The sequence below is a fragment of the Pristiophorus japonicus genome, chromosome 1, assembly GCF_044704955.1.
Source record: "Pristiophorus japonicus isolate sPriJap1 chromosome 1, sPriJap1.hap1, whole genome shotgun sequence".
Lineage (NCBI taxonomy): Eukaryota > Metazoa > Chordata > Chondrichthyes > Pristiophoridae > Pristiophorus > Pristiophorus japonicus.
In genome coordinates, this window is record NC_091977.1 from 77,402,282 (window position 1) to 77,424,830 (window position 22,549).

The following is a 22,549-nucleotide window of genomic DNA, read 5'->3' on the forward strand; positions in this document are numbered from 1 at the left end:
TCAGGGGAGATCGCTGAAGGGCTTCGGCCACGGTCTAAAATAGCCTTCTGGATTTGAGAAGGGTTGGTGGTAGGTTGTTCAACTCAGCCTGGATCAACATGTCTTTGCTGGTGTAGTGGTTGTAATCTTTGGAGACTGCATATTCGCAGGGTAGGTGTGGTGGTGCAATGGAGCCAAGGTGCTGTTGTCGATAACAGCATATTGGTGATAATTCTCATTGTAGAATTCATCTTGACATCAACGGATTTGACATGTGGACTTGATAGCCATGCTGGAGAGTAGTACTCCGCTGTAGAGTACACCAAGGCGAGTGCTGCCGTATGGAGGGTTTGAACGTCTGCTCCCCATGTGGATTCGGTGAGTTTCTGGATCAAGTTGACCCTACTCTTTAGTTTCTTCCCAATGGTCTGGAGATGTTATCTATATGACAGGGTGCGATCAAGCAAGATTCCTAAATAGGAGGAGTTTTTGGCATTGGCGAAAACACCCAAGTGCCTACCGTTGTGTGTTATTAGTTGGTATGATTGGACAAGGTTGAGGGTGAGTGTGAGGGGTAGCTTGTGAGATGGGGAAGTGGTAATGTAAATAGAGAGAGAGGGTTGGGTGGAGGTGCAAGATAAGTTGGTGTGAGTAAGGATGTGCAGGAGTAGGGTAGGGAAGGCAGAGTGATGGGGATGTGATGAGTGGCACAGCAGGATGAGGTTGCGTGTGGCTTTGCAGTAACGTTTAGTGATCTACTGAGATCATTAAAAGGTTTGCGCCATTGCAGCCTGGTCCTCCTGACCACATCCCTGCTTATGCCCTCCTGTGAAATGTGCAACCAGGCTGCAATGGTGTCCTGGGGAGGTGTCTTCCACCCATTGGAAGGGAAGAGAACCTCCCTGTGGAGAAATTTGTAGATTGATTACACTGGCCCATTTCAGAGGACTCATCAGGTTAACCTGTACATCTTGGTAATAGAAACATAGGAAATAGGTGCAGGAGAAGGCCATTCGGCCCTTCGAGCCTGCACCGCTCCGCTACCTCTCACATACTTGACTATTTTACCAAATGGGATTAAGTAGCACAGATCAGAAATTTAAAATTAGTTTGAGAGAAAAAAGATCAATTATTCTACGGTGGAATAAAGAAGAAGAAAGGGCAAGATTCTGTTCCTTTTCTACTGTTACACGCTTCAGGAGTACTTTTGTTCTCAGTGTACTGTTTCTTTAAAAAGCTTGTGTGTATGATGTTTGGGTTTCGGAGCCCACAAGATGCAGGGAGGTCCACCGTTAATCCTTTTGTGTTAAAATGTTAAAGATTCTGACACAGAATTCGACTGCGACACACAAGTTTCCGGTGCCACCGCGGTCTCGTGTTGATGACCACTCAAAATGGTGGCACCGATAGGGTTGAAAAATTTGCGCTGGGGACTAAAGATTATTAGCCCAGCGCTAAACTGACTGTGTAAAGCCCACCTGGTGGCGTTAGTTCCTGCATCGGTCCCGAATGTGACGTCCAGAAGCAGCATTGCATCTTCCACAAGCCTCTGGAAGTGAGACTATAATTTCGCTAGGCATTGTGGGATATTAAAAGGGCAATGCATTGTTGTTTGTTTAAAAGGGCAATGCCATCTGAACTGATGAAAATAAAAATGAAGTTAAAAACATGCAGTTTTCAACCTTTACTGCTCTGCTGCCTTTAAAAAAAATAACATTTGAAAAAAAATTCTCAAATGGGGGTCTTCAGCTCTTAAAGCTGAATTGCCTTCCACAACTCAAAAAATAAGAAAGGTGCTTAGCACGAACACAAATGGCTCAGCAAGCCAGGGAAGAGACACTCAGGGTCTCAGACGCAGCCCTCCACCTCTGTGCACGGGGTCAACACTGCAAGAGAGGTGCTCTACCAAAAGAACAGGAGGCCCTCCAGAAAGAACGATGTGGGACCACATCACCAAGGTCATCACTGCCAACGGTGTCATTCCTACCATCTGGCACCATTGCCCAAAGAAGCTTCATGACCACAGACCACTGATCAAGGTCAATGAATGAATCTTCAAAAGCCATCTCCTACCAACTGATTCACTAGTCTCACACAATTGTCAATGCATGCCTCTCCCCCAGTCACTCACCTACCAACAATCTGTATCAATCACGAGGCACACCTCCCATTCCTAGCTTCAACTCACCCCCTTGGAGGAGATGGTGTTGGCTATTCTTGGCAGGGAGATGGCTGTGCCATTGGCCAGTGGTGGGGCTGAAAGGTTACAAGATGCTGTTATCCTCATACGTGAATCTCCTCTTGCTTTCTTGCCCTCCCATCACCACAACTCTTCCCTTGTGCCTTCCTCATTTCACACACCTAAGAAAGAATAATAATAATAAGAAGAAGAATCACTTATCTTGGATACATCCTTCCTTCTGTTTCCTTCTCTTCTGCTTCTTCCTCTTCTGTGGCTTCTTCTTCTGCATCTTCCTGTTCTCTCTGCGGGCAGTTGCTATAAATCTGAAATAAATGCAGGAAATACTCAGCAGCTTAGGCAGCATCTAGACCTGAGACGTGAACTCTGTTTCTCTCTTCATGAATGTTGCCTGACTTGCTGAGTATTTGGAGCATTTTCTATCTAGTCAGAGGCCTTCCTTTACTATCTGAAGCCTTGCAAGCACCCAGCAGCAATCCCTGCACACTTAAAAAAAAGTTTGTCACATCAATTGCAGCAAGCCACTACTTCAATAAAAAAATGTAAAATCCAGTCTGAAAGCTGAAATGCAAACTTACCTCAAAGATGTCTCTTTAAGAGGTTCAGTCAATGCTTCTGTGAGTCTGCTGAATGCTGGGTTTTCATGGCGGGCTTAGGACCTAGCTCTGAACTCGGCGCTAAGGTTTATGTTCACCGAGGTGACATTAAGTCTGTGTGCACGTTATCCTTTCCCTAAGTTAAAATTCCATGGTCATCGCTTTTACCGGCAGCATTGCTGGCCCTTGGAAAATGGTGGACGCCACGGGACCGCCACCAGCAGGCAAACGAGCGGAGGTCAAAGTGCTTTCGAAAAATTTTGTCGGTAACGGGTGGCGTAAAACACCCTAATTTTTAGCCCTTTAGCTGTGAAGGCTAACTATTAATTCAGTTATAATCAGTTATTTTACAGTCATTTATGTTCAGTTTAAGACATTAGTCTGAATTAAATTAAAGTTATTGAGATATCAACGTTTAAATTGTGAAAACAAGACTTTTATTGTGGCCACAATTATGTGGGGGTCTCTAATTCCACAAATGAGACTTTCACAAATTAAAAAATTGTCATTTCTGAATTTCTTAAATTATTAAAGAATATGGGCTGGATTATCGGCTCCCGTGCATCTCTGGTAGCACCTGGAGGGGCAGGAAGGGGTGTTTTAAGGCGTAATAGCGGCCAGCCAGCTTTTACCGCTCAGCCGGCAAATTCAGCTCAGGGTTTGCAGCGACGCAAAATCTTACTACCCCACCCTCTAGTTTCCATCAGATCATGACATCAATCGTAGTGCAACGCTCCGCTAGTGACACGGCTGCAAATTTAAGCCCTAACACTGCATTATACGCCCGCCCCAAGAGACGCCTGAAAAACCAGGCAGTCCCGCGGTCCAGTAGGCACCATTTGCCGCGTATTTAAATTGAGGGCGGAGGATCCTATATCGCAGACCACATTGACTGCAACGTTTGCGTACAGCACGCTGCGTGAAGCTCTGACTTGAAAGGGGAACTTTTATCTGCCAATATAACGTTTTTACAACTTTAGTGAAAGAATTTAATGGGGGCATTACTAGTTCACCAGCGTATCATGCTCCATGCTATTGTTAAGCAGCATCAGGATGGAAGAAGGGCTCTTGGCCATGTCGGCCCATGATGAGGAGAAGCCGAAGACATCTGGGGAGGAGATCTTACCCCCCACGGATTTACATGCATCAACCCTCATACCTCCAGCTCTCTGAGGTGCAGTGTATGAGAAGGCTGTGCTTCTGAAAGAAAGTGCTGACAGAGATATGCCATCTTCTACCGAAAGACCTATAGCCTCGCAATGCCAACAGGACTGCTCTGCCCGTCGCAGTGAAGGTGACTGTGGCACTGACCTTCTATGCCTCTGGATCCTTCCAGACTGCAACATGGAACATACAAAGCATCTCTCAATACACTACACATCGCTGCATTCGCCATGTCACAAAGGCTCTGTAAGCTCGCAGAATGGACTTCATAAACTTTCCAATGAGCAGGGAGAGTCAAAATAAGTGAGCATACAGGTTTGACAGAATTGTGGGCTTCCTAAGGGTTCAAGGAGCCATTTACTGCACACACGTAGCCTTGCGAGCACCATTACACAACGCAGACGTATTCAGAAACCGAGAAGGTTATGACTCTATAAACATGCAATTGGTGTACGGCCACATGCAGCGCATCCTCACAGTGAATGCCCGCTATCCGGGGATCGCACATGATGCATTCATCTTGTGCGAGAGCGGTGTGTCACAAATGTACCAGCAACCGAGGGAACGGTGCAGCTGGCTGCTCGTGGACAAAGGATATGGCCTAATTACCTGGCTCACGATCCCCCTCCGCAACCTCTCCACAGAAGCGGAGCAGTGCTACAATGAGAGCCATGCAGCCACCTGCAACGTCATCAAACAGACAATTGGAGTGCTCAAGCAGCACTTCTGATGCCTGGACCGCTCTGGAGGCAGTCTTCAATACTCCCCTTAATAGGTATCCGAATTTATTGTGGTGTGCTGCATGTTGCACAGCTTGGCCATCATGAGGGGTCAGGCATTGCCAGTGGGGATTGCAGGCCCACCTCAGGAGGAGGAGGACAATGAACAGAAGCCTGGTGAGGCCCCATTTGGACAGCACACCATCCACTGGGAAGGAAGCGTAGAGATGCTGTTCTGGTCACCACACTACAGGAAAGATGTGATTGCACTGGAAAGGGTGCAGAGGAGATTTACGAGAATGTTGCCTGGACTGGAGAATTTTGGCTATGAGGAAAGATTGGAGATGCTGGGTCTGTTTTCTTTGGAACAGAGGAGGCTGAGGGGAGACCTGATTGAGGTGTATAACATTACAAGGGGCCTGGATAGAGTGGATAGGGAGGACGTGTTTCCCTTGGCAGAGTGATCAACAACCAGGGAACATGGATTTAAAATAATTGGGGATAGTTTAGTGGAGATATGAGGGGAAACTTCTTCATGCAGAGGGTGGTGAGGGTCTTGAACTCACTGCCTGAAAGGGTGGTCGAAGCAGAAACTCTCATCGCATTTAAACATTACTTGGATGTGCACTTAAAGTGCCGTAACCTACAGGGCTACAGACCAAGAGCTGGAAAGTGGGATTAGGTTGGATATCTCTTGGTCAGCCGGCGTGGACACATTGGGCCGAAATGGCCTTCTTCCGTGCTGTAAATTTCTATGATTCTATGATTCTATCACAACAGTGGAAGAAGAATGTGAGAAAAGTTGACAATGATTAGGGGACAAGAGGTTATGTGCATCCTGAATGCAGAGGGCATGGCTGGAGAAGTGAGCCTGCAGCTTTCACTGGCTTCAACAACCCAAACTATGGCCTGGAACACATAGAGAAGGGGCAACTCTATCAAAGATTTAACATTTTGTGAGACAGTGATCTTGCAACCATGGCAGGGGTGCATAAATGTAAAGGATGCTCATCCTAATTACCCTCGTGTGGCCGTTAAACGCCTTGCGGCATTGGGTGGCAATTCTAGCCACCGTGTCTGCCGGTGACACCTCCTGGGCTATCTCCCTCCATATCCTATTAACGACACTGGGCACAGGTCTCCTTCCACCCACTAAATGCAGTGCAGGCCACCTTCTCTCTATGGCTTGCACTAACACGTCAGCACCCGCTGCAGAGAAGCGGCGAGCTCTCTGTCTTCCCTCATGCTGTGCCATGTCTCCCGCTGTGATGGAATTGGGCCGGTGCATCTGCGCATGCGCAAATGGAATCACTGCGCCCTAAAGTTTCGCCTGCCTGCGCCCGGGAAGATTCGAACGCGTCTGCGCATGCGCCAAATGTGGAGGCTTTTTAATGCCATGATTTTCGTCTGGGGCGGAAAAGCTCCCTTGTGTAACGCCTGATTTTGCACCCCGATAATAGAACCTCACTTTCTGCTGAATTTTGCAGACAAGGGCGCAAACTTTTGCCAGGTGGTATCAGGGCCACCTCTGCCATCATTACTGCACCGAAATCTCAAAAGCCGAAAATCCAGCCCCTTAAGAAATTAATGTTGAGCGTAATTGCTGTGTTTGGAGTTGTGTTGAGTGTCAGAGAGCGATAATACTGTTGCTTTCTGGGGGAACTGGTTCAGTACAGGGCATCAATTTGGATGTGATTTGGTGCCTTTACAAGTTTGGACATGTGAGATAGTTCTGTTTGTTTAATCACCTTGGTTGTACTGGAATGTCATCGCTGTTAGTAAACTGACAGCAGCCTTTGATTTTGTGATTGATTGTGGTTCGGTAAAAGTACAGAAAGAAAAGAAGTTAAAGGATCTATTGCTATCTCCATAGCAATCTGGAGACATCGGCCTAGAAATTTCTGCCTCCCCGGGTCCGTACGGAGTGTGTACGGACCCGGGAGGGCATCGCAAAAGCCAGTTTTCAGCTCACAATGCACATGCGCTGAAAACCAGCTTTTCTGATCTGTCAAGCTTGACAAATCCTCCGTATCCCCACAGCCAGGACATTTGCATGGGCAAGATTGTGGTAGTTACCCATATCTTGTCCAGCGGATGTCCTGAAAACTCTTACGCCTGTAAAAGCAGGTGCATAGCCTACTTTTACAGGCTTAAGAGTTTTAAAACATCAAAAAACATTGTAAAATAAAAATTAAAAAACACATTTTGATGTTAAAACCCTGCTCACTAAGGTAAGTTTATTTTAAACCAAAATTTTAAAACTTAAAAAAAAAAATCAGAAAAAGACAATTTTTTTTAATGACATTTATTAACTTTAATTTAAATTAATCTATAGGGCTGTAGTAATACCCGCCCTCCTATATGGATCTGAGGCATGGACGATGTATAGAAGGCACCTCAAGTCACTGGAGATATATCACCAACGATGTCTCCGCAAGATCCTGCAAATTCCCTGGGAGGACAGGCCGACCAACATCAGTGTCCTCGCCCAGGCTAACATCCCCAGTATTGAAGCACTGACCACACTCGATCAGCTTCGCTGGGCAGGCCACATAGTTCGCATGCCAGATATGAGACGCCCTCAGTAAATGCTTTATGCTGAGCTCCTTCGTGGTAAACGAGCCAAAGGAGGACAGTGAAAATGTTATAAGGACACCCTCAAAGCCTCCCTGGTAAAGTGCGACATCACCACTGACACCTGGGAGACCCTGACTGAAGACCGCCCGAGGTGGAGAAAGTGCATCCGGGAGGGCATTGAGCTCTTCGAGTCTCAACGCAAAGAGCGTGAAGAGACCAAGCGCAGGCAACGGAAGGAGCGTGCGGCAAACCAGCCCCTCCGATCTCTTCCCTGAACGAATGTCTGTCCCAGCTGTGACAGGGTCTGTGGCTCTCGCATCGGACTGTTCAGCCATCAAAGAACTCACTTAGGGAGTGGAAGCAAGTCCTCCTCGATTCTGAGGGACTGCCTATGATATGATATGAAATTAATCTTAAATATGTAGTGTATTTTTTCTATTTTTTATTTGTGTTTGGGTATGTGGGGGTGTTTCTTAATCATAATAATGAGAACTCCTACTTACCATTATAATGAATGAGAAAATACTGTACCTGGATTGGCTGCCCAGTGCCATGTGACTCCAGCTCCAGCATACGGACGTGCCGACGTGCACGCGGTCCGATGTGCAGGGAGAGGAGGCCTCAGGACCTGGATCACTGGTGGGCGCAGCAGGATAATGTAGGTGCACATCTTTTTTACCTTTTTCTGTCGAGCGCCCGCGGGAAGCAGAGGACCGGGATTTCTAGGCCATCTTGTAATTGGACTGCACTAACTAAGAGAAAAGTTAAATCAATCATCTCAAAACCTTGTAGATGTTAACAGTTTGCATCTATCTTCAACTTACTATGCAATAAGTATAACCACTTCGTGTATTGTAGTTTCTTCTGTAACTGTAATAAACACATATACTTTGAAACAGTCTAATATAAATAACTTACAGTACACCATGGGGTTTAATTGTAATTTAAACCTTGAATATGTTCTCCCAGAAACTCTTTTTTTCTGTGCCCACATTTATTTTTCCGCTGCCATGAAAGTTTTGCCAACTAATAATGTTTTGCCATCTGAAGCCTCTTCTTAGCCGGAAATATTATAGTGTTTGGCCATTTACTTTAAATGCGTGCTGCGGCTGCAACTGCAGCCCTTTATGTTGCTGCAACAGCACAGAACATTTCTATCCCCTCCCACACTCTGCATGCTCCCAGCAGCAGATGCATTCCACATCTTTGGCAGCTGTCAATCAGGAGTGGCAGGCCTCAAAAAAATCCTGCAGCCAGCCCTCCTTCCTGCTGGTGTGAATGTGCCTGTGCCATCAGCAAGCACAATTACGATTTTACCAGGCTTGCAAAATTGGACTGAATGAACCCGTCACCTATGTTTGCAAGACTTCAGTACTACGAAATTGAAGGCTAGATGTTAGTGCTCCCAGTACAAATCTTCCTGAGTAGAGAGTGCATAAGAAGAATTTTGAAATAGAGGTCAGCACACCCAATTCATGGCCCATATATTTTCCCCATTGCACTGGGAGCACTGCCTCAGAAAATGTACCCACCTCTAAGATATAATATTGATTTATTGAACAGTTTCAAAGTTATTGTGGTCATATTAAAATCAAAATGTTGCTGGTGTTCCCAAGGGCCATCTTGGATTTCTCCTTATCATAGTGAGCTTCAAAAGGAAACCTGATGATGGGGAAGCCACTTACAAAATTGTAATTATGGATGAGAGAATAGTTCTGCAGTTACTGGGAGCAGAATCAACTGTTATGAATACGTACACATAATCAAATATTGTCAGATACCCATCTCCTTAGTACAAAGGAATGAAAATAAAAAATAGTAGTCTTAAGAAGCAATACTTTCTGTATTTCTTTATTGAACTGGTTTGGCCCTGTTTTTATTACGCGATGCCACCTGTGAGTTGTGAGACAAGTCCCATTCCAGGATTTGAGCAGATAATACAGACCGACATTCCACACAGTGCTGCAGAAGTGCTACATTTCTGGAGGTACCAGCCTTCTGATAAGATGCTATACCAAGGCCTTATCTTATACTTCAGGTAGATGAGAACTATTCAAAGAGAAACAAACATTCTTCCCTTAACTCACCGATTAACTGGTCATTCCCCTCATTGGTGTTTGCTGGATATCGGTTACTTGAAAAATGGCTGCCATGTTTGGCCATATAAAACAGCCATTGTAATTGAAAGTAACTCTTTATAATTGAAGCACGCTGGCACGTGATAAGGCATTATATAAATGTGGTCTTTCTTTTAGTTCATACAATTCATGCTCAAATTGCAGGTTGAAGAGTAACGTTGCTACCTTGTTCTTCACAGTACTCTGTTGCTCTGTCCTTTTCAGTGGTGATAACAAAAGCACCATTATAGATAACATTTGGAAGAGATAATATTTACATCCACTTCCCCTGAAAAACCAAACTCACAATTCTCAGCTCATCTTGGTCAAGTCTCATTCAACAATCAATCATAGGTCTCTGTTTATTGGAGACCAAAACAGGCATAATTAAAATTATTGGGATATAACACTCATATACAGTTAAATAATATATTGTCTGACTCGAATGAATGTTATATATATATTACATGAATTATGCATGGATCAGTCATACACTAATACTCATAGCCTAAAAATCTATAATCATCTTACAAGAGGAGATATTTGAAAGAAACTTTAAACCAGGATGCTATAGACACTAATAAATAATGTAGCATAAAGGTCATGGCAATGTCTCCTGTCTTTGATTTATGTTCACATAATGAAGTAAATGGGGTTTTAAACTCTAACATTACTGCAGATCAGATTAGAAAGCCATTAGTGGCAATATGAGTGGAAAAGCATCAGGTCCTGATGGTCATTTTGGAGAAAAGTTCAAAGCAGATGAAAGCATATTGATCGCATTCTTATCTTATTATTCAGTAAAATCTTTTTGATTCATCTTGGTCAGAACTTGAGTAGATTGAATGGTTATTACCATACACTCAAGGGAAATGTTCTTAAAATATTTTTTGTAAGAAATTATGTTGGCTTAAAAATGTCAGATAAGCAATCCATTTGTTCACATTTTGAATTTAAAATATGGGGGGGGGGTGAGAAATTGGGTTCCGTAGCGCCTGTTTTTTAGGCGCTATGCAGCCTTCTAAAGGTGAAAGATGGCATCTGAGATGCGTGCGCAAACTTCCAAAGGGAAGTGTGCTAGCCTCCTTGGTAAAGGGATTTGCGCGGGCACACCTAATGACTGCTGGCAGCATACAGAGCAGGCAGATTATGATATCAATCAGTACGCGATGCTGACTTGACACCAGCGCTGACATTTTCGAGCTCCACACTCCAGCTTATGCCGTGTCTCAATCATGCACAGATGAACACAACGTTAAACATCATGAAGGAACCCCCACCAGTGCTAATTAAAGGGATCGTGAACATTTTAAATAGTTGCTGGATTATTTCTTCTGCCTGCTGGTTCAATTGTACGTGTTTTTGGAGCTTTCCTATACTTGCCTAGTGTTTCAATAGTCTCCAGGGAGTGGTCTGGCTGGTGCTGAAGTATATTTTTGCTGATTTAAAAGCTTGTGCTGAAACAAGTTTCTTCCAGACATGGGCGGCCTGGTAGGTCACGCAGAGGAGGACAATCTGTTAGAAGAGGAAGGAGGAAGAAGAAGTGGAGGAGGAGAGGAAGTGCAACTGGAAGAGGAAGAGGAAGGGAGGATACAACATAGACAGCCCCTTTCTGCCTGGGCACTATGTGATTAATTAATTAATGAGCGATACCATTAACCTCAACCAAACCTTACCATTCATCAACAGTCCCATGCTACCTATCTTTCCTCTATCACTGACTGTCACATTGTGCTTTTTCCAAAAATAAAAAAAATCAAAATCCACCTAAAAATGCACATTCCAATCCAAATTTATAAATTCAATCAAGACAAAATGCATAGAAAAATAAACTAATCACCGAGAGCATTTCCCAGAGCATTGCCTGTCATCTGTGTGCCATTCCTTGTGCTTCTATGATGTGCTTCCCCAGTGGCTGAAACAGGAGTGATGGAAGACTGTTGACCTCCAATGGAGGAGACTGCAGATGGCCTTGGAGAGCGACCTTCAGGCTGCACTATTTTGGCCTGGGAGCAGCAGTCTGGGCTGGCGAGCTGACAGGCAACAGCAAGGGCACTGGTGGAGTGGCAAGAGCACGAATGCTGTCATCCGGAGAGAGGAAAGCAGGATCGTGCTCCATGGAATCACTGCCACTTTCCTGGGGCGGTACCTCAGTAATCTTACTGATTTGTTGGAGAACAGATTAATGGACTGCTGTGATACCCTGGAAGCCCGTTTGAACAGTAGTATCCAAAGCAATAGTCTGAGCTTCCACTACAGCACTCAGACCTTTGATGAAAACTGTTTGTGCTGCAATGGAAGCTGTGATATCGGCCATCAGACGCTGCCTCATGGTGGGTTCCACAAGTGAGCTAATGGAGATGACCACCTGTTCCATGTTGGAAACGATGGGTTCCAAGGTCTGTGCAAAGCCCTGTCCCAAGTTGGTGCTAGACTCTTCCATGCTCCTTGACATTGAGCACAAGCTTTCCGGTAGACTTTCCAGTGCCCAAGCATTTGGGTGTGTACACCCATCAACCTTCTTCTGTAGCCTGGCCCATCAAAGTCCACAGCTGACACCTCTGCAGCAGAACTAGTGTGCAACTTCGGCCTCCGGTGAGCTGGCACCTACATTATCCTTTCCCCCCACCCTGGCTCCCGCGGACTTTTGCCCATGTCTCACCACATGAAGATTCCTCCTCTATCCTAGCCTCTAAAATACATGCAGTTTCAATGTCTGGGTTGTGGGTGTGTGATTGAGTAATGGCGTCCTCTTCACCTTCACTATCTTCTTCCTCTTCCTCCACTGACTGGGAAGGCTTTACTGAAATGATAAAGGGACAAGGGTTGGGTTGTGATGAGGGGAGAGGAGAAAGAAAGAAGTGCATGCTTACACCATTTGCAGCTTCTAAGTCAGAAGAAATTGCGGGATGAAGGAGAAGTGGGATGAGAGAAGGAGGATTAGGTAGGCTGATACCCTCATCATCGATCACTTCATCCCGCCAAAGGCCACAGTCTCAATGATGCCCCTTCCCATGACAGCCAGCACTATCTCCTCCATGGGGGCTAAAACTATAACATAGAGCTCCACTTATGGACTACTGCTCCACCTAGTGGACTACTGTGGTAATGTAACTGCTGATGTAAATACAATAAAAAGTCACATGATGTATTGGAGCCATCTTATAAAGTGTGTTTGTTAGTGATGTCATTAGAATATATCACATTTTGCCCCTTTAGAATTTTGCTGTAATGTGGCCCTTTTTGTTTTTTGCCTTGGGTTTCTCTGCCCTCCACTTTTACTATTCTCCTTTCTATCTTTTGCTTCTGCCTCAATTTTATTTCCCTCTGTCTCCCTGCATAGGTTCCTATCCCCCTGCCATGTTAGTTTAACTCCTCCCCAACAGCACTAGCAAACACTCCCACTAGGACATTGGTTCCGGTCCTGCCCAGGTGCAGACCGTCCAGTTTGTACTGGTCCCACCTCCCCCAGAACTGTTTCCAATGTCCCATTAATTTGAATCCCTCCTTTTTGCACCACTCCTCAAGCCACGTATTCATCTGAACTATCCTGCGATTCCTACTCTGACTAACACGTGGCACTTGTAGCAATCTGGAGATTACTACTTTTGAGGTCCTACTTTTTAATTTAGCTCCTAGCTCCCTAAATTCGTCTCGTAAGACCTCATCCCTTTTTTTTACCTATATCGTTGGTACCTATGTGCACCACGACAACTGGCTGTTCACCCTCCCTTTTCAGAATATCCTGCACCCGCTCCGAGACATCCTTGACCCTTGCACCAGGGAGGCAACATAACATCAAGGAGTCTCGGTTGCGGCCGCAGAAACGCCTATCTATTCCCCTTTCAATCAAATCCCCTATCACTATAGCTCTCCCACTCTTTTTCCTGCCCTCCTGTACAGCAGAGCCACCCACGGTGCCATGAACTTGGCTGCTGCTGCCTTTCCCTGGTGAGTCATCCTCCTCAACAGTACTCAAAGCGGTGTATCTGTTTTGCAGGGTGATGACCGCAGGGGACCCCTGCACTACCTTCCTTCCACTGCTCTTCCTGTTGGTAACCCATTTACTATCTGGCTGTGTACCCTTTACCTGCAGTGAGACCCCAACTCGCTAAACATGCTACTCACGTCATTCTCAGCATTGTGCATGTTCAAGATTGAATCCACCCGCAGCTCCAGTGCCGTAATGCAGTCCGTCAGGAGCTGGAGGTGGACACACTTCCCGCACACATAGTCGTCAGGGACACCAGAGGCGTCCCTGACTTCCCACACAGGAGGAGCATAACACATGTCGGAGCTCTCCTGCCATGCCTTAACCCTTAGATTAACTTAAATTGGCAACAACAATGCTAAAGGTTACTTACTGATATAGAAAAGAAAAAGAAAAAGTACTCACCAATCACCAGCCAATCACTTACCCCCTTGGCTGTGACATCACCTTTCGATTTCTTTCTACTTCTTTTTTGCCCCCACCACTGCAGCTGCACTGGCGCGCCTCTTGTAGGCCTCCCGACTCGACGTGCTCCTCCTCCTCGCTCTCCCGCTCCCCAACTGTTGCTGATGGGCCTCTTGTAGGCCTCCCGACTCGACGTGCTCCTCCTCCTCGCTCTCCTGCTCCCCGACTGTTGCTGATGGGCCTCTTGTAGGCCTCCCGACTCGATGCTGCTCCGCCTCCTTGCACTCCTGCTCCCCGACTGCCATTGATGGGCCTTTTATAGGCCTCCCGACTCGACGCTGCTTCTCTTCCTCACTCTCCAGCTGCATGTGGGTATGAACTGCTTCATAATCTGAGGAGTTGCGAATGGAACTGAACACTGTGCAATCATCAGTGAACACCCCCACTTCTGACCTTATGATGGAGGGAAGGTCATAAATGAAGCAGCTGAAATTGTTGAACCTCGGACACTGCCCTGAGGAACCCCTGCAGCGATGTCCTAGGGCAGAGATGATTGACCTCCAACCACCACATATGCTCAGGAGGCAGGGGAAAGAAATAGCAGTGGAGATTATTACTACAATTGTTGCTCCAAGACCCATGGATGCAATGCAGAAAGAAGTTTAATGATATGACATGAATTGTCAAGGTGAGAGTGTTTATATTGAAATGGAATATTATATCAACCAGACAACTAACCTCATCCATTTCTCAATTCACTACACCTCCATCATGCATCTACCAACAAACTCAAGACTCAGTACTCAACTCTTCAATTCAAATGCTTTACCTCACCCTCATAAGAACATAAGAATTTTGAACAGGAGTAGGCCATTTGGCCCCTCGAGCGTGCTCTTCCATTTAATAATATCATGGCTGATCTGATCTTGGGCTCAGCTCCACTGTCCAGCCCACTCCCCATAGCCATTTACTACCTTATCGCTCAAAAATCCGTCTATCTCCACCTTAAATATAATCAATGACCCAGCCACATAAAAGATTGTTGCACAAGATAAAAGTTCATGGGGTTGCGGGTAATATATTAGCATGGATAAAAGATTGGCTAACTAGCAGAAAACAGAGAGTTGGGATAAATGGTTCATTCTCTGGTTGGCAACCAGTAACTAGTGGGGTGCTGTAGGGATCAGTGTTGGGACCCCAACTATTTACAATCTATATTAACGACTTGGAAGAAGGGACTGAGTGTAACGTAACCAAGTTTGCTGACAATACAAAGATGGGAGGAAAAGCATTGTGTGAGGAGAACACAAAAAATCTGCCAAAGGACATAGAAAGGCTAAGTGAGTGGGCAAAAATTTGGAGTACAATGTCGGAAAGTGTGAGGTCATGCACTTTGGCAGAAAAAATCAAAGTGTAAGTTATTATTTAAATGGAGAAAGATTGCAAAGTGCCGCAGTACAGCGGGACTTGGGAGCACTTGTGCATGAAAGACAAAAGGTTAGTCTGCAGGTACAGCAAGTGATCAGGAAGGCCAATGGTATCTTGGTCGTTATTGCAAAGGGGATGGAGTATAAAAGCAGGGAAGTCTTGCTGCAGCTGTATAAGGTATTGGTGAGGCCACACCTGGAATACTTCGTGCACTTTTGGTTTCCATATTTACAAAAGGATGAACTTGCTTTGGAGGCAGTTCAGAGAAGATTCATTAGGTTGATTCCGGGGATGAGGGGGTTGACTTGTGAGGAAAGGTTGAGTAGGTTGGGCCTCTACTCATTGGAATTCAGAAGAATGAGAGGGCATCTTATCGAAATGTATAAGATTATGAGGGGGCTTAACAAGGTGGATGCAGAGAGGATGTTTTCACTGATGGGGGAGACTAGAACTAGAGGGCATTATCTTAGAATAAGGGGCCGCCCATTTAAAACAGAGATGAGGAGAAATTTCTTCTTTCTGATGGTTGTAAATCTGTGGAATTCGCTGAGTCCATGATCAGATCAGCCATGATCTTATTGAATGGCGGAGTAGGCTCGAGGGGCCGTATGGCCTACTCTTGTTCCTATTTCTTATGTTCTTATGTTATGTTAAACACTTTACAAGCTGGCTCCAATACATCATGTGACTTTTATTGTATTTACATCAGCAGTTGCATTACATCGGTAGTCCACTAGGTGGAGCTCTTCTCCCTCCTTAATGAAGAAGTAATCATAACAAAATAATCATCATACATAACTTGCATGGTTATACACAACAAAAGTGTCGAACTTTGACTCATTCTAGGCTGGGACAGAAGAGTTTTTCTCCAAGAGTAGCCCTTGATCTACATTTGAACTCAATGGAACTTCAGACTGTTTGTTTGCCTGACTCAGACTCAGACTTAAATTCTGACTTTCTCTTGGACTTGTTTCTAGAACATCTGACTTAGGATTTGCTTCTGGTACTCAAGACCAGTAACAAGACTATCTGATTCATCAGAAATAATTGAATCATTCCAACTTTCAACTCCTTCCACATATGCAGATAAAATATGATCAATATAAACAAACCTAACCTTTCCATGATCAAGCATCTTGACCAAATAAGCGCACCGGCCACATATCTTCACTACTCTTCCTAGTAAAAACTTTAACCATTTATGGTGAAGGTTCTTCACTCTCACCTTCTGATGCAATTTTACACTTCTCTCTCTTACTCTACCTCTATCATGATTCTCTTTCTGTCTTAATTGATTCTTTTCTACTGATTGTGCCAAGTTTGGCTTTAACAACAAGAACCTGATTTGTGGCTGTCGGTTGAGAAACAATTCTGCTGGTGTTCTACCAGTAGTTATATGAGGAATATTATGATAAGTAATCAGAAAATTTGCCAATTTGTGGTCCAACGGCAGCTGCCGTTTCTTTGGATTTGGATCCAAAGATCTGCATTTGTTATAGTGCCACCATTACTTGCCATCTCACCTTTCTGTAGGCCTTCAATGGGCAACCTCTTCAATGGGACTGTTGCCCCAGCATAATAAAATAAATGGCAGCCGACAGCAGCTCTTCCGAGGCTTCTTGCACCTAACATTCCGTGTCGCACCCAGCACCTTATGCACCAGGAACACCTCTCAAATATTTCAATGATTTAGCCTCACATTATTGTGCAGGTTAGCTTATTTCGCTGCAAGCACAGACAGTGCCCTGGAACCATATTATCAGCCCCTAAAATTTATGGACCTAGAAATTCCAGTCGCAGGAAACCTGCCAGTAACAGCGCGGCCAAGGCTAATGGTTGCCCGCTGAGAGAGCGCAGGCAGCACTGATATCAGCGGTGCAGAGAATTTGTGGTCTAATGTACTCTTTCCAGCACTAAGCTCAGCAGGAGGCCAAAGATTGCACCTGAGTCCTGCTTGCAGTGAAGGAGAACAGGGAAGAAACGAGTGAACATGTAGGCCATGTATGGAACAGTCGCCATACTTGTTATAACAATTTACCTGCCACCCGCTCAGCAATCAATGTTACAGGCAAATTGTTTTGTGTTTGTGGAGAGTCTGTCGACTATGCTAGGGAAGTCTGTGCTTTGATCGGACTTCGGGTTTATGGGACCAGAGGAGAAGAGGAGAGGATGTGGGTGTACACCAGGGCAAATTAATTCTCGGAAGTCCATCCCTCTCATAGAGCTGAAGAAGTCATGCAGCATTCAATGTTGTTGAAAGGGAACACAGGTCATTTTTTTTTACATTTAGCCAAGATGGCCCATTTAATGCTTTCAAAGACTCTCCCCCAATCATTTCACTCATACATCTCATTCTAAAGGAATAGAGACTAAGCAAAGCTCTTTAATTTAAATGCTTGTTTAAATTTTCATGAAGCAGGAAGAAAAGGATGTAGGGCAGGAACGATCAAATCCAGCAATTTGTAGTTTTTGAAACCATTATACTGTAGTCATCATTTCATTGATATGCTGAGGTCACTTTAGTCACTGGCTTAGGAGGGTCTGACAACTGAGGGCTTTCTAGTCCATGCTGAGGACAGAGTACTCAGAATCTGATAACTTAAACAATTTGAATTCACGCTTCAGATTTCAGAGATTGAAACACTGAATATCCAGAGTTGATTCCTAATCCAAACCTCAAGCTCACTCTTAGAAACATAGAAACATAGAAAATAGGTGCAGGAGTAGGCCATTCGGCCCTTCTAGCCTGCACCGCCATTCAATGAGTTCATGGCTGAACATTCAACTTCAGTACCCCATTCCTGCTTTCTCGCCATACCCCTTGATCCCCCTAGCAGTAAGGACCTCATCTAACTCCTTTTTGAATATATTTAGTGAATTGGCCTCAACAACTTTCTGTGGTAGAGAATTCCACAGGTTCACCACTCTCTGGGTGAAGAAGTTCCTCCGCATCTCGGTCCTAAATGGCTTACCCCTTATCCTTAGACTGTGACCCCTGGTTCTGGACTTCCCCAACATTGGGAACATTCTTCCTGCATCTAACCTGTCTAACCCTGTCAGAATTTTATATGTTTCTATGAGGTCCCCTCTCATTCTTCTGAACTCCAGTGAATACAAGCCCAGTTGATCCAGTCTTTCTTGATAGGTCAGTCCCGCCATCCCGGGAATCAGTCTGGTGAACCTTCGCTGCACTCCCTCAATAGCAAGAATGTCCTTCCTCAGGTTAGGAGACCAAAACTGTACACAATACTCCAGGTGTGGCCTCACCAATGCCCTGTACAACTGTAGCAACACCTCCCTGCCCCTGTACTCAAATCCCCTTGCTATGAAGGCCAACATGCCATTTGCTTTCTTAACCGCCTGCTGCACCTGCATGCCAACCTTCAATGACTGATGTACCATGACACCCAGGTCTCTTTGCACCTCCCCTTTTCCTAATCTGTCACCATTCAGATAATAGTCTGTCTCTCTGTTTTTACCACCAAAGTGGATAACCTCACATTTATCCACATTATACTTCATCTGCCATGCATTTGCCCACTCACCCAACCTATCCAAGTCACTCTGCAGCCTCACAGCATCCTCCTCGCAGCTCACACTGCCACCCAACTTAGTGTCATCCGCAAATTTGGAGATACTACATTTAATCCCCTCATCTAAATCATTAATGTACAGTGTAAACAGCTGGGGCCCCAGCACAGAACCTTGCGGTACCCCACTAGTCACTGCCTGCCATTCTGAAAAGTACCCATTTACTCCTACTCTTTGCTTCCTGTCTGACAACCAGTTCTCAATCCATGTCAGTACACTACCCCCAATCCCATGTGCTCTAACTTTGCACATCAATCTCTTGTGTGGGACCTTGTCGAACGCCTTCTGAAAGTCCAAATATACCACATCAACTGGTTCTCCCTTATCCACTCTACTGGAAACATCCTCAAAAAATTCCAGAAGATTTGTCAAGCATGATTTCCCTTTCACAAATCCATGCTGACTTGGACCTATCATGTCACCTCTTTCCAAATGCACTGCTATGACATCCTTAATAATTGATTCCATCATTTTACCTACTACCGATGTCAGGCTGACCGGTCTATAATTCCCTGTTTTCTCTCTCCCTCCTTTTTTAAAAAGTGGGGTTACATTGGCTACCCTCCACTCCATAGGAACTGATCCAGAGTCAATGGAATGTTGGAAAATGACTGTCAACGCATCCACTATTTCCAAGGCCACCTCCTTAAGTACTCTGGGATGCAGTCCATCAGGCCCTGGGGATTTATCGGCCTTCAATCCCATCAATTTCCCCAACACAATTTCCCGGCTAATAAGGATTTCCCTCAGTTCCTCCTCCTTACTAGACCCCCCGACCCCTTTTATAACCGGAAGGTTGTTCGTGTCCTCCTTCGTGAATACCGAACCAAAGTACTTGTTCAATTGGTCCGCCATTTCTTTGTTCCCCGTTATGACTTCCCCTGATTCTGACTGCAGGGGACCTACATTTGTCTTTACTAACCTTTTTCTCTTTACATATCTATAGAAACTTTTGCAATCCGTCTTAATGTTCCCTGCAAGCTTCTTCTCATACTCCATTTTCCCTGCCCTAATCAAACCCTTTGTCCTCCTCTGCTGAGTTCTAAATTTCTCCCAGTCCCCAGGTTCGCTGCTATTTCTGGCCAATTTGTATGCCACTTCCTTGGCTTTAATACTATCCCTGATTTCCCTTGATAGCCACGGTTGAGCCACCTTCCCTTTTTTATTTCTATGCCAGACAGGAATGTACAATTGTTGTAGTTCATCCATGCGGTCTCTAAATGTCTGCCATTGCCCATCCACAGTCAACCCCTTAAGTATCATTCGCCAATCCATCTCAGCCAATTCACGCCTCATACCTTCAAAGTTAGCCTTCTTTAAGTTCTGGACCATGGTCTCTGAATTAACTGTTTCATTCTCCATCCTAATGCAGAATTCCACCATATTATGGTCACTCTTCCCCAAGGGGCCTCGCACAACGAGATTGCTAATTAATCCTTTCTCATTACATAACACCCAGTCTAAGATGGCCTCCCCCCTAGTTGGTTCCTCGACATATTGGTCTAAAAAACCATCCCTTATGCACTCCAGAAAATCCTCCTCCACCGTATTGCTTCCAGTTTGGTTAGCCCAATCTATGTGCATATTAAAGTCACCCATTATAACTGCTGCACCTTTATTGCACGCACCCCTAATTTCCTGTTTGATGCCCTCCCCAACATCACTACTACTGTTTGGAGGTCTGTACACAACTCCCACTAACGTTTTTTTCCCTTTGGTGTTCTGCAGCTCTACCCATATAGATTCCACATCATCCAAGCTAATGTCCTTCCTAACTATTGCCTTAATCTCCTCCTTAACCAGCAATGCTACCCCACCTCCTTTTCCTTTTATTCTATCCTTCCTGAATGTTGAATACCCCTGGATGTTGAGTTCCCAGCCCTGCTCATCCTGGAGCCACGTCTCCGTAATCCCAATCACATCATATTTGTTAACATCTATTTGCACAGTTAATTCATCCACCTTGTTGCGGATACTCCTTGCATTAAGACACAAAGCCTTTAGGCTTGTTTTTTTAACACCCTCTGTCCTTTTAGAATTTTGCTGTACAATGGCACTCAGTCACTCAGAAATAATCACCTGCAATATTCTGCATCTTCCCATTTGTTTTATTCAATGTTACAATCTCAGCCAGGACAGTTTCAAATAAGCAAACCACCAAAAAAAAAACTAAAGTGTACCTACAAATTTCAAGGGTTAGCTCTCAAGACCTAGGCTTGCGAATAATATAAATACTATTACGTGGGGAGTCCTGGCCATCTTACGTTTGTCAGTTGATGCGTCCTCATGCTCATTAACGCTGCTGAAGTGCTCTCAGCGGCTGCACCCACGGGCCTGCTTTAGAGAGGGTGGCAACAGAAGCGGCGATATCCAAAGTGGATGAGCAGGTGCAAACTCGGCGTTGCACACCGATTGACATTTGGTGAGCGCAGGCAATGGTAGCACTGCCGACCTAACAGAAATGGCAGTCTCTGCAGGTCCCGCCAGCTGCTGTCACCATGTTTTCCACGAATTGGGTGGTAACAGCCAGTATTAAAGCCCTAAAATTCTCGGCCTTTGACTTTACAGAATTATTCTTGGGACAGTTTTGAGACAGTATTGTGTGAGTCAGGCAAATTATTGCTGATTATTTATTGTATTCGTTGTTTCTGTGCGATCATGTCATTGAAGGAAAGGGTGGGTGGGACTGGTTTGCCGCATGCTCCTTCCGCTGCCTGAGCTTGGTTTCTGCATGCTCTCGGCGATGAGACTCGAGGCCCTCCTGGATGTATTTCTTCCACTTAGGGCGGTCTTTGGCCAGGGACTCCCATCGGCGGGGATGTTGCATTTTATCAAGGAGACCTTGAGGTTGTCCTTGAAATGTTTCCTCTGCCCACCTTGGGCTCGCTTGTCATGTAGGAGTTCCGAGTAGTGCGCTTGCTTTGGGAATCTTATGTCAGGCACGCGAACAATGTGGCCTGCCCAGCGGAGCTGGTCGAGTGTGGTCAGTGCTTCGATGCTGGGGATGTTGGCCTGATCGAGGATGTTAATGTTGGTGTGTCTGTCCTCCCAGGGGATTTGCAGGATATTGTAGAAACATCGTTGGTGGTATTTTTCTAGCGATTTGAGGTGTCTACTTTATATGGTTCACGTCTCTGAACCATACAGGCTCACCCTTCAATATGAAGTTTGGGATCTGGAACGTCAGGACCCTCATGGACAACTCCAACAGCGACAGGCCAGAATACCGCACTGCCATAGGTGCCCGGGAACATAGAAGCTTCGATGTCAACATCACCGCCCTAAGCGAGACCCGATGGGCAGGGGAAGGCCAGCTCAAGGTGGAGGTTACACCTTCTTCTGGAAAGGCAAACCAGAGGAAGAATGCCGCCTCCATGGAGTCGGTTTCGCTATCAAGAATGAGCTGGTCGATCCCCTCAGAGACTCCTCCTGCGGGATTAGCGAACGTCTCATGACTCTTTGACTCACCCTATCCCTGAACCAATACGCCACAGTCATAAGTGCGTATGCCCCAACACTCGATGCAACATATGAGACCAAAGAAGGTTTTTACTCCAGCCTTGAAAAATCCCTGGCCCGTGTCCCTACGGACGACAAACTGATCCTCCTCAGTGACTTCAACGCCAGAGTCAGCAAGGACACAGCCCCCTGGGGAGGCGTGATCGGCAGAGAGAGGGTAGGGAAAACCAATTTCAGCAGTACCCTGCTCCTGACAAAATGCCTAGAGCACGACCTTGTTATCACTAAAATGATAACTGTCAGTCCTGTGGCATGCTACTCCC